The sequence below is a fragment of the Crinia signifera genome, chromosome 19, assembly GCF_055691185.1.
Source record: "Crinia signifera chromosome 19, ASM5569118v1, whole genome shotgun sequence".
Taxonomy (NCBI): domain Eukaryota; kingdom Metazoa; phylum Chordata; class Amphibia; order Anura; family Myobatrachidae; genus Crinia; species Crinia signifera.
Window position 1 is genome coordinate 45,395,454 of NC_139226.1, and position 13,578 is coordinate 45,409,031.

Here is a 13,578-nt window from a genome sequence, read left to right on the forward strand (position 1 = left end):
GTGATTTGTTTGCTGTCATGTAATGTAGCATTACGCAGGATTCAGCAATAAAAAGGAAATGAAAGGGTGAAACACTTTCTGGATTTAAATGCCTACTCATGGATAAATATTATATGTGGCTGACAGGAGGGCCTTTCAGGTTAGTGTAATCCTCTATGGGTCCAATGGATGAAACATTAGAAGACAAGCAAGTTATATAGCTGCCCAGACACAACTGTACTACAGACTCGTGTAATCACAGTGTAGAACAAGTACACACAACCTGTGGGTGAGAATCCAAATATGGGTCCCAAATTCTGGTATAAATTTACTAGAGCTTCTAAAAATGAAAATATGTGATGTTTCCCATAGCAACCAATGATACTATGGCCCTTATTCTGGTTCACTCGCAAAGGCAAATTCTTTCTCAAATGAAAAAACCATGTGCACTGCAGGGGGGGAGGCAGATGTCTAGAAAATGAGACAAACTTATTGGTTTCTACAGACAACATCACTTTTCCGTTTTAGAACCTTAAGTTTTTAATTTAGTGCCCTGAAGCATTTTAGGGGCATTTTCTAAGCGATCTAGTCAAATTATGTCACATCGCTTAGAAAATGCCTTAAAATCGTCTCGTGTGTAAGTCAATGTGAACAGTATAGATAGCAATTCAGAAAGAAGTTGACCACATCCAACTGCAAAATATATAGAGATAAAGTCAAATGTTTACAGATTTTGGCTAAATAGCTACTAGATAAAATGTATACTCCCTGCTTTTAATTATTATTATAATTTATAAGGTTACATGTGCTGTACAATGGGGGTAGGGCAGAAGAACTGCAAATTACACAATGACCAAAGACAATCCAGCTTCCCAGTATAATTGCCACACAGCTGGGCTGCTTCAGGTTACAGGTACTGACAAAAAAGTGCCAAAATATTTTGGTTAATGAAGCTAATCAACATCCTAACAAATACTTTGGGGGTCAACATAATAGGGTGCGAGAAGTCAGAGGTGTGGGACTTTGTGCAAGAATGCCGATATTTTTAAAGAGGCAGTCATTTAAATCCTTGTAAATTGTTGCCGCTTTAAAAAAAAACAAAATTCCCATATTTTTAAAACGGCAATCATTTACATCCTCGTTTTAAAAATATAGAAATTCTCACGCAAGGTTCGGCACCACCAACTTCTCGCACCTTATTCTTTTACCACCTTGTTTTATTTTTAATAATATACACTTTCTATTTTTACTATTGTGCAGTTGGCAGCATTAATATATACTATGAATGCAATATTGTACTGTCGACCCCCACTGCAGGACCCATATAGTAACATTTATTTGATATACTGTAGTGGTATTAAAGTAGTTTAGTATTTTGCTTTTTAAAAATGAATTTTCCATAAATATCGAAAAATCTGAATATTTGATAAGAATTATATTTAGCTTGCAGAAAAAATATGATTTTTAATTGTTACTATTCCAAATTCCGAAAAAGGAACAAAAATTTTCAGGAAAAACTATTTAATACCTGGGACTCAGATAACCTGACAACTAAGGGAATAAAGTAAGTTTCTTTATTTTCTTTCCTAGTGGAAACAAAATTGGAAAATGTAATTGAACTGAACTTGGCACTGGATTATTGTGCTTGGCAAGGATCGATCAATGTATACAATCTTTACATAGAGACTTAAAAAAAAATGAAATAATTTCCTCAGTAACACATTTTTTTAATTATTTTATCTTTTGTAATAAAAAAAAATATTTATATGTGTAATGCTTTAATATTTGATGTAATACTTCCTCTGTGTACGGGCCTGCAGCTATTAGATGTAAATTTATTTAATTAGGTCAGTTAAGTTAAATTTAAGGTTTTAAAAACGAAAACACTTGATTATACGTGTAGCAAAAATCAATCAGATTTTGTATTTCATTTTCTAGGAAAAAAAAACATTTCCATATAGAAGACGTATATATAAGACCCTTATATTACTATTGTGCACTTTTGTGCCTTTTTTTATTTTTTTAAAGCAGAATGTATTTATTTGACCAACATGTTAAGTTTTTGAGAATTAAGTAATTAGTACTTTGAATTTAAAATCCTTATGTGCTTGTGACAGGCAGTCAATGTAAATGACAGATTCGGATAGATACACACAGCTAAGAGTATATCTAACAAAGGATGTGCGATAGGCTGAGACCGTAAAAGAATATTCTAAAAATATGATATGTCCAACAATGCTTTCTTAGTAGTAATGTGCAAATAGTCATGTGAACCACAAAGGCCAATACAATTTCCTTTAATCAGTCTGTCACTGATTCGCTAATATTTGCTTGGTTGCCATGAACTACAATAGCTGTGTGCACCAGGGTTATAGCCATTATTTAACAGGCCCTGCCCTTGGCAACGTTTTTAAGGGATCCCCACTTTAATACCTCAAGCGAGATGTCTATCTCTGTAGCATTTGCGCATTTTAAGAGCCAAAGTAGTGCCTTAGTTCACAATATGCCACATTGTACTGCAGACAGCTCAAATGATATTCATCATATTGTAGTGTTCGCAGTCAGGGGCGGTTTAAGGGAGAAGGGGGCCTGTGTTCATGCTCTGTGTGAGCCCCTCCTCTCCAACAGCAACTCTGGTAACTATTGCACATATGCAGGGCTCTGAGAACAAGGGCACCATTATATTGACTGCAGTTCATATTACACCAAATTGTCGTGCCCCAAGTTCATGTTATACCACATTGTAGTGCTCAGAGTTCATATTATACCATGTAATAGTGTCCCATGTCCATATTATACCACATTGTAGTGCCCTAGTCCATATTATACCACATTGTAGTGCCCCCTGTTCATATTATGCCTCATAACAGTGCACAGGTAAGATTGTGCCACATTACAGTGCCCCCATTCCACTATAACATGCACTACACATGCCATTCACTAAAATGGAAAGTCACCCTATTCAAACCAGGCAACAGGCCGGACCCAATTGCTTAGCAGACACTTCCAGGAACTTGGCAGTCAATTGTATGCCCTGGTACAGAGTCTGTAATCCTTTGGGACCCATAGCAATGGAACCCAATGATAGCTAACATGGTTTGCACCGACCATGCTGTAAAAACAAGCCTGCAAACAACTGTGCAAGCTTAATGTGTATCAGGTTTAGGCTATAACAACAATACTACGCAACAAGTTCCAGTATTGGTTGTAATGTATAAACTGAAGGATGTATGCTATCTGGATTATTCGGGCTGTACAAATAAGAGTACTGGCAGATCACATCTGAGGGAAGGGGAAAGTGCTGGATGTGTGTGTGTGTGTGCAGACAGAACAGCTGTGCCAGGACTGTTTGCAGGGGTGGGCTGCTCTGCACTCCACCTCTCCTGCTGCACTGGGACAGAAAGCTTCCTGTCTTTCCCTGATGGACGTCATTACAAGCCCCAGATCTTCAGTCATAAGGTATGTGGAGAACTGATGTAAATAGAGTGGGTGGGATGATAAGAACTGTCACCAGAGACCAGTGTGGCCACACAAGCTAGGGGGACCCGCGTGAGTAAATAAGGCTGGCAGGAGGCAGAAGGCAAGAAAATCAGTGCGGCAGCATGTGGCCAGGCATACAACAAATACTATGAATACCATACACGTTGCAGTTGAAGTACAGTACATATATATATTCTATTATTTAGATGCAGGGTAAATACATAATTCTTTGGATGTAATTACATTTAAAGTTCATTTTTAGTATTTAATGCTGAAATAGTTTTTCAAAGTTTTTAATTTCTTTAGCAGTACTGTACTATTGCTGCATGGGTAGAGCCATGCATGCTGCATATAAAATAATATACTGCCATCTTGCAACAATCTCATTAATGAAACATGCATACAACTGAAGACACATACAGTTCCACATAGTAGTCTACTCTATCATTATGCAGTGATGTCAGATATTTGTAAATACTCTGACTGTAGCATATTATCTATGAAGTGTGTTTCCCTCACTGCGACACTGATTCATTTAGTCATAGGCTGATAACATTGCTTATAGTGCATACAGTAGCTCCCAACATAACCCGTTCCAGAAGGGACAAAATGCTCTGCTCCTGGAATTCCTTGCCAGTGGCAGTTGCAGCGGTGGGAATGCACCACTGTACAAAATTCAAATGGGGGAGTTACACCTGCCAGTGAGTCCCAGACTGTGGTGTTGGGGTGGTAGTTGGTGGGGCTCCCCTATCTGAATTTTGGACTGTGCTGCAGCCCCGCATCTACACCGTCCAGAAGTCCAGAAACAGAGCATCTTGTCCTTTCTGGAATGGGTCATGTTAGGAGGTGTGATAGCAGATGAGGAGCAATAGAGGAAATTTACAGTGGACATCAGACAAAAAAGAAGATGGCAAGTGGCTATGAGATCTCTGAATTGGTTCTATACCATGCTACATACATTGTTAGTAAATGTCAATAAGGATAGAGCCTTAAAGACGCTTGACTGTGAAAGCTGTGAATGCATTTACAGTATGTTGCCAATAAAGTTGTTTTCTACCAGTCTGGTAAAAAGTCAACCAATTTGTTTCAGCCAATGTGCTTATTCTTTGGCAAAAGCGGGGAATTCCAGAATGTTGGGGCGTCTTACCAGATTCTTTGTACAGAAGTAGACAGGACCCTCATTACACAATTCTCTCTAAGTCCATACCCCATAGCCCTGCCCCCCCTCCCCCACTGTGTGATGAATTGTGTCATTGTGTATCTTGGGTGGAGCCATGTTGATACGTTATTAGCGTTATTAACTTCTCCAGCTCCTGTCCCTTAGACTGCTCCTCTGGGATCTCCTATGGGGAGGTCCAAAAAGCAATCCCTTATAGCATGCAGCTATCATCACATTTACAAGTCATCCCCCCCTTGTGTGGCCAACCTTGGCTCGTTTCAGTTTAGACAAATCTCAAGAAACGAAAACTGCCTGTGTATGGCATCTCAACATAGGTTTAGAATAGCAAGGCTTCAGAATAATGGCAACCATCTTGTATACACTCAAAAATAGGTTCATCACCTATAACGAGCAAAATATTATAGATATAGAAAATTTTAAAATATCACCAGCAAAATGGACATTTACAAATGAATTCATTATTTCTTAAATGGAAGTACCTAAATTCTACTTGCTAAAGTAGTTACACTTGTATACTGTATACAGTAGTGTCTATATATTCTTGCCCATTACCTCCCATGATGTAAACACAACTGTACCTACATAAAAGTCCAAACAACTCAAAAGTAGATAGCACCTTCTCATCTCTAACCAAATACTGGTATGATGATGTCATAGTGCATATCTGCAATAGCTCGTAGCAATCGCTAGGTCACACTGATCAGCCGAGGCAGTCACATGGAGTACATGTCGTACATTAGCAGCCTGAGAAAATACAGCAAGTCCCAGCATGCCATGCTCAGCGGCTGATGACTTGCTGAGAGCAGTCAGTTGTGTAGCCACACATTGCTTTGTCCTACTTTAGACTATTAACCGTTTGAGTGCCAAGTGAATCTGTCAAAATAGGTGTGAAACTTGCCAAGCAAACATGTATATTCATCACAATGGCCTGTCATATTGACCTTATATAGGAAATATCATCTTTTTTTTTAACACATGTTTTATTTGAATTTATATAACAAATGTGAGCGACGCTGGCATTTTCAGCAGATATTTGGAACATCTCTCACAGAGATACTGGCGCTCAAAGGGTTAGGATTAAATAAAAGAATTGGTGGCTACAATTGGAAAAAGTTAGACAGTACTATTTGCATTGCATTGACTTCATATCTTGCACCTGGAAGCAGCTGTCTTTTCTGTTTTCTATATAAACAAGCCAAAATCTTATAGATTACAGAATAAAAAAAAACCTGCAAGGCTGTAGCAACGGAACTTCTGGAGGACGTGCACAATTATTATGAAACAGAATACATTACAGCATTAATAGGCTTAGGATGGGGATGTACAGTACAATGTAAGATTCCATCCTAAAATATAGCAGGTCTGTAGTAACATATGTAACCAGACAGGAAGCATTTTAAGTTAACTCCTAAGCAGTGCTAGTGGCCAGAGACTGTATGACCATGGTTATGACTGTGTTTTATATTGGGAATGGATACTGTCATCTGCACCCTTTACTACTACAATAAAAGTAGCATTTCAGTGCTGGGAATTCCTAAGGGAGGGTAGGTCTTTTACTCCGGAGAAAATCCAATGTTTGCCTGCCTCGGATACGTCATTTGCTTGTAAAACGCTCAATTATATATGTAGCTATACCGTTTACGATGTCATGATTGTCTTACAGTAATCCTATTTTGCTGCCAGATAAAATTAGATTGTATATTTTTTGCACAATAATCTACTGATGTTTAGCTATTCTGATGCACCAATGTGTTTTATACGAGTATAATTTCAGTTTAGTTCCTTATTGAATCTAAATAGTCTATTTCAAAACGTTTCCTACAGTAGGGTTGTGTTTTGTGGTTGTTGAAAGGGTTCTTCTACAAAACTAAACTGTCTCAAGTTACTTAGTTCTCAACACAAGGCGTTTCAAAGCTTCAATCCTACCCTGATACAGTTCTCATTGATACTGAATATTCCAACATCTGTTTGTTGATTTACTGTACAAGCGAGGGCGATTTGTCTGCTGCGGCTAGAGCTTATTACTTTCCCGATAGCAATTCCAGGCACGTCCAATCTGCAACTTACTTACATCAAGAAGTGAGTGCGCCATGCCACAATAACAATAACCTACAGTACCTTTCATTTCTTACAATAGCTAGTGAGTTGAAACCAGCCTAAATACCAGTAAAGTAGCTGTACCTTTCCTCTAATGATTAATTTACAACCTGTAAATTACTGTAATATACTGTATTAACATAGATTTATCTTGTATGAGTATGATCCAATCCAAAGCAAGCATAGAATACAAAATCAAATTTCCAACAACAAATTCTACAGTAACTATTTTGTGCTAGAACAAATATCAGTTATACCACAAGGGGCCAGCTGTATCAACCTTCAAAGGGTGATACAATGGAGAGTGATAAACAACCATCAAGTCAGCTCCCAACTGTCATTGTTAAATATCATCATGTAACATGACAGTTAGGGGCTGATTGGTAGGCTGGTTATTTATCACTCCCTGATTTATCACTTTCTGAAGCTTGATAAATCTGGCTCTGTCTATATATATATATGTATCTATCTGTGTGTATATATATATATATATATATATACATATATATATATATATAGCTGCACTTGTAAAAGTATCAGTATCCATTGCAGACACCTACCAGCAAGGTTGCTGTCCCTTTAACACGGTCCTGCAAGTTTCATATGAACACACCGGAGGTTCCCAGTGCAATAAGCATGGCATGCCAAACCCAGTTTAATTTCTGAACGAGAAGGGAAGCTCTAATGAACAGGCTCAGCGAAATAATTGAACTGCTTAACATTGTTGGAGCGGTCTATAAATGGAGGCTAGGAATGTCAGTAGCATGGAAAGCACTGAACAGCTGTTTCGAATCTTATTAGAGTAATAAGTAAAGTATGATCCAATAGAGAATAATGGTTTGTTTTTCTTTAGTAGCTGTTATGTGATAAGCTGGGGATTATGGAAAGTCTTTCGTTAATGCTTCCTGTTCTTTTTTTTTATTTCTCTATCATATTCCAGTATTTAAAAAAAAATAAAAAATTACAACCAAGTAGTGTTGATTAACTAATTTCCAATAAATCTGTTTTTTATAGAAACATAGCCCCAGCTTGTTAATAAGTGTGTGAAAAAGCCTTAAGTATGTATTTTCGTGTAATACTTATAAATTATAATTAGGGTTTTCCCAGATGTGCCTTTTCTTAAGTCATAATAGCATGAAAAATGAGTTTTACTTGTACTCCCTTCAATAATAGCTCAATAGAGTGTAGTTTCCTTCGTAGCCACCAGACGGAGCTATTAGCTCAGAAAGCATTCTAGCTAGATGAGGTGATTCCTTATTCTCTGGGTACCATACAGAAATACACTTCATAATGATGTCCCAAGTTACAACATTTCAGACTCCTTTCAACATCTGACTGAAAAATGTCCCAAAATATCCTCCCTAAGGCATAGTTGAAATCTCAGGCATTCCAATAAATCCTATCCAATAGAAGCACTCCAAGAAACAACTTTATAGACATTATTAAGTCAAACTATGCACATAATAAAGTTGACAGGAAAACAGGAGAATATAAAATGTAAAGTTTTTATACTTACTTTTCATATTTTTTTCCTTTGGTTAAAGTAGTTTTTTTGTTGTTGTTCTTGTAAGGTGTCTCCTGTTCTGTATTTTCTGGCTTTTTGTAGTGTTTTTTGTTGTTGTTGTTTTTGTCTTTATTTGTTGTTGTTGACTATCAAAGTAAAATTTCCCGCCTTTTTCCTTTCTATTGCCGCTTCATTCGTCAGCGTCCCGCTTTAATTCACCTGCTCCCCAGCTCTGAGGTAGAAATCGAAGCCACGGTAGATTAACAATTCCTGCATTCACTAGTGACAACGTCTGATAGAGAGAGAGTGAGTGTGAGTTACTTGAGTGGGTATGTGTGTGAGCATGTGAACTCACACCACTACAAATTGGGGGTTTATATACACCACTGATGGAGGAAAGCAAGTCGCACTATGTGTATGTTTTTTTTTTTTCAAAGATGACACATCTTGACTCACATCTTTTCCATTGAGAAAAAAAAAAATACCTCGTAGCAAAAACCCCTCCTTCTAAAGTTAAATTTGCATGGGCGGCATGCATTAAACACTATGACACATTCTGCTGCAATTTACTCGCTCTCTTTAAGATGTAAGTCTGTGGGGGGGGGGGGGGGGGGGTCAGGATGAAGCAGGGGGAAAGGTTGATAAGGTCACTGAAGATACACTGCACTGTCCCTGTACCACTAACTAAATGTTTGTATCATGTAATTGGGTCTTATCCCATAAAGAGCATTCTATTACTTCAGGGTGAATTAAATAATTTTGAATTAAAGACAAAAACAAAATCAAATGGGATACATTAATTTAAATGAGGATCAACCAAGACAGCAGCAAAAGTTTTAATGCAGGTTATAAAACTTTTTGCAAAGTTACATCCGGGTGTTTTAACTTGTATGTAATGTAAATTTATTTTAAGAAACTCATACAATGCGTGGCACATATATTTTATTGTTCCTTAATAAATATATATATATATATATATATATATATAATTTTTTTTTATATCATTTGATATTTCATATTGTTACCTTTTTGTAAAAATATTATTTTTCTGTGGTGAACATTAATTCATAGGGTGGGGTACTTATCAAATTTTGGAGCAGGGGTTCCCAACCACAGTCCTCAAGGCATACCAACGGTTTTACAGGAAGCATACTTGAATACAGGTGGTTTTATTAGTACCGCAACGTTTTTATTTAACTGTGTTCACGCATGGATATCACTAAAACCTAGACTGTTAGGGGGAAATTTACTAAGATGGGAGATATAATTCACATGGGATGTGGCTATGGGTAACCAATCAGATGCTATCTATTATCTTCTAGAACACGGGTGTCAAAGACAAGGCCCGCGGGCCAAATCCGGCCCGCCAGACCTCGTCATGTGGCCCGCGCAGCCGCAGCCAGCCTTCACCTTTTATTCTTGCTTCTTTTTTTGACACAAGAAAGCCGCCTCTTCAGCGCATGCGCGGCAGCCTACAAGCCAGAGAACGTCTGCCCTCTAGCGGCACCGGCCGTCCTACACAGGAAACCTCCACTTGTTTTTATATTGAGCGTATGCCATCCTGTGATGTGACAGATCCAACGGCCGCCTGAACCCTTCTCTCCTGTACTGTAAGTAGATATGATGTATGTGGGGGGGGGGGGGGGGGGGGTCTGCTTATTATTCTGCTTAAAAGTCTGATTATAATTAATTTGAGAATATAATTCCAGTAGGAAGGTTGCACACTGCTGATATCATCCGCAAGAAAACTTTATTGGAGACTGCTCAGACAGAAGAACATGGTACTTGGTCTGAGCAGTCTCCAATAAAGTGACAATATCAGCGATGTTTGACCCTCCTTTTCTGACTTGCATCATCTGCTACTGAAATGTGAGTGGGCTCTGCGTTGGTCTGCACCTGCCCTTCACAGCACTGCAATGGTTACATACCATGGCAGGTGGAGCGGTAAACTTTGGATATACTGACCACTTCCATGTCACTTTACAGTGGTATAGGGACCATAAACTACAATCAAATACCTCATTATTCTGACTATGTTTCTGCTTTCAGAGCTAGTTATTACTTACATTATTACAAAAAACAGTAATAATTGAATGCAGTGACAATAATTTATAATAATAAAGAGTGGACACATAGTCCTACAGATACAACCGGCCCTTTGAGGGTGACCAAACTGCTGATGCGGCCCCCGATGAATTTGAGTTTGACATCCCTGTTCTAGAAGGTGCTAAATAAATAAGTAGTTTCTGATTGGTTACCCATAGCAACATCCCATGTGAAATAGATTCCCATCTTAGGAAATTTCTCCCTTAGTGTGCCTTGAGGACCGAGGTTGGGAAACACTGGCTTGGAGAGAGATAAAATTTTGAGAGATAAAGTACTGGCCAATCAGCTCATTTCTACCTTCTAATACAGCTTTTAAAATCTACAACATAAGCTGATTGGATCTTACTTTATCACTGCGAGCTTTAATTAATACCCCCCATATTGTCCCAATTGTATAAAGTCTCAAGAGTGAAGCTCACAAGAGCTTCGTAGTTAATAATCTGACCTTATCTAGATCTGTTATTACTTGCGTGAAAAAAAGGAAAGCTATAATCTTAATGCATAATGGATCTATATACTGTAGCTTTTCATTGTTTGAGTTCAAACAGTTACTTTTAACGTCTTTTCTTTTTAGGCTTCAAGTGATGCTGCTCAGTTCTCCTGTATTATGGACATGACGTCTTGATCTTACAAGAAGACATGTAACATTCTGGCACCAAACTTTCCTAAAATATCTGTATTTCTAACAAGTTCCCAACAGTTTTGCACATATGTTTACTAATAATACAGTGGTTTTATATATGGTTCAATGTAATAGACAAAAGTTGCATTCCAGAGATATACAGTATAGGGAGGTATTCAATCTCCTCTGATATTTCCAGACAGGGGAAAAATCATCTCTCACCTATGCAATGCTGTCATTAATCACAGCATTGAAGGTTGTCAGATCAGACTTTTTAAAAAGCCGGATCTGTTTTGTCGGAAATGGCCACGGATTGTCAAATTCACGTCCGTTTTCGCCGGTCAGCGGGATTTCCGACACTCGACAGCCGGAACATTGAATTCTGGCTGTCGAGGTACATTTGAAAGAAACCAAAAGGGTCCAGGATTCCGACTGTCCGAACGTTCCGACTTTTGGAATTCCGGATTGAATACCCCCCATAATCACCATACTGTATATTTCTAAAAATAGAATTCCTAGTAATTGTAAACTGAGATCTTAGGTAGCATACAGTTGTTATATTAGTCATGTGTGTTTCAGAGCCTTTATCAGTTATTAATGCTTTTTAAGTATAGATATTGAACCTAAGGTATTACAGCTGGTTTCCAACGGTGGTTGCGAGATGCTTAACAGACCAAAAAATGAAAGCAAAAGCTGACTCAGTGCCCATATTGGATACAGTATATCAATTTGTTTAGTCTTAGACCTTTAAATTCCTTTTAATTAGGTAACGTGGGGATTTGAAAGTCAAGCGATTTGTTACTCATAATTAATCATGTAATATTAGTGTAATTTCTCATTTCTAAAGAAAAAATATTTTATAGCTGTGTCCTCCTCATACATCTATCTAGCCTCAATGTGTCATGTGATGTAAGGTGCTGGGCACGAGTGAGTCGTCAAGTCCTGTGCAACTCTGCTAGTGAGACTCTTTTATTTAAATCTTTTTACCCAAAAACTTCCCGATGCCAGCTCCCCTGCCAGAACCCGTTGCTGCGGATGTCCCGCTGAGTACACAATGTATAGTGTGTACACAGCTTTAGTTGTAAAGCAACTAGTCAGCTTCAGGAGACACTTGTATATCTGTGTGCGACTGAGTCTATACACAAAGCACACTGGAACTTGGGGTGGAAAAAAGATACAGCCACTGCATCGGAACACTTCGTATGTGGGTTTAGACTCAGCCAAACACAGGTATACAAGTGTGGCATATTAAAATAAATTAGCACAGTCTCCTAGTGAGTTCTAGTTGTATCACAATGCTACTAAGATTCATTTTTGGGTAAAAAGACTTGGAAAAATGTCCAGCACCATAGCTTTCCATTTCACCGAGACGGGGTTGCGCAAAGGACTCAGACGCTCGCGCATCCCATTGCGGTGAATGGGGTGCACGTGCGTCTCGCATGCACGTGTGTCCCATTCTCGTGTGGCATGCCGGATGCATGAATGAGCTCGGATCCATATGTATGTTTGCTTTTTATTATAACTTTGAGAAAAGTATAAATGTGTTTATTTATGTACCGCCTTCAAAAGCTTTATTTGTCAATAAAGGACCAACATTTAATGGTGACTGTGATGTAGATTGTGAGATTGTAATGTAACTAGTAAAATGAGAACATGATATATGGAGATGTGATGTCACTCACGCACGCAGCGGGGGTTTCCGAGTACCAAGAAACCCCCCTGTCCGCCACGGGATACAGCTGTGAAGATGACCGATTTTTTTTTGTAAATGCAGCCTCTGTCAGGCTGCCGCTGTGCTGGCTTCCAGCAGGGGGAGCTAGCTGGAGAGGCAGTGTGCAGCTCCTCCCAGGCTGTGCTCCATGTGGCCAGACTGACCATGCAGGGATGTTCAGAAGCCAAGGAGGTAGCTGTTATAGGCTTTAGTTATTATTTTGGCAGGGTGAGGCACTTGCCGTACTGATGTTTAATAGAAAAGGGAGGGTGTGTGTGTATGCTATGTGGGGACTAAAAACCTGGAATGCTGGGGTTGTCCCGTCCTGGGGGTGTCTTGTCTGGTAGGGCTTGCCTGTGATAGCTTTCACCAGGGACATGGGGAAGGGGAGATTACAGCCTCCCTGTTTGGTCTGTACAGTTCCGGTTTTTGCTACATGCCCGGACCATACAGGGATGCTTTATTCTCTCCCTCCTCCTCTCCCTGGCGACAGGTGTCCCAGGCAGCCCCCCCGGATATGACACCCCCGGTCAGGACACCCATCGGACCGGACATTACAAGCTCCAGAATGCAGAGTTTGCTGTCCGGTCCGGCATTCCGGGGTCTTGTCTGGGTCTGTTTTTTACCCATACCCTGCTATGTGTGTGTCAGTGTGTATACTGTATACATGCTACAGTATGGAACTCATTTCCCCACACAGTTTGAGATATCCCCCCACTCTAGAATCCTTCAAAAACAGACTCAAGACTTTCCTGTTTACTCAAGCATTTCTGTCATTCCTTTAAGTATAGTTTATGAAAAAACTTTTCTGTACTTCATTGTTCCTGTACTTTATTACATTCATTCTATCTGTTAAGCGCCTTGAGTCCTATTGGAGAAAGAGCGCTACTGTATATAAA

The 13,578-nt window shown here is 39.0% G+C and overlaps 1 long non-coding RNA gene across 2 annotated transcripts; it reads left to right on the forward strand.

The window, feature by feature from the left end:
* Positions 1 to 3,329: 3,329 nt before the first annotated feature.
* LOC146041817 (uncharacterized) lies at positions 3,330 to 13,188 on the forward strand. 2 transcript variants are annotated; one of them, XR_014463606.1, is made up of 3 exons: positions 3,330 to 3,438; positions 9,563 to 9,850; positions 10,921 to 13,188. It is a non-coding gene; the product is annotated as an uncharacterized LOC146041817 (long non-coding RNA). The 2 variants fall into 2 exon arrangements; XR_014463605.1 differs by having other exon boundaries at positions 3,342 to 3,438; positions 9,682 to 9,850.
* Positions 13,189 to 13,578: the final 390 nt, after the last annotated feature.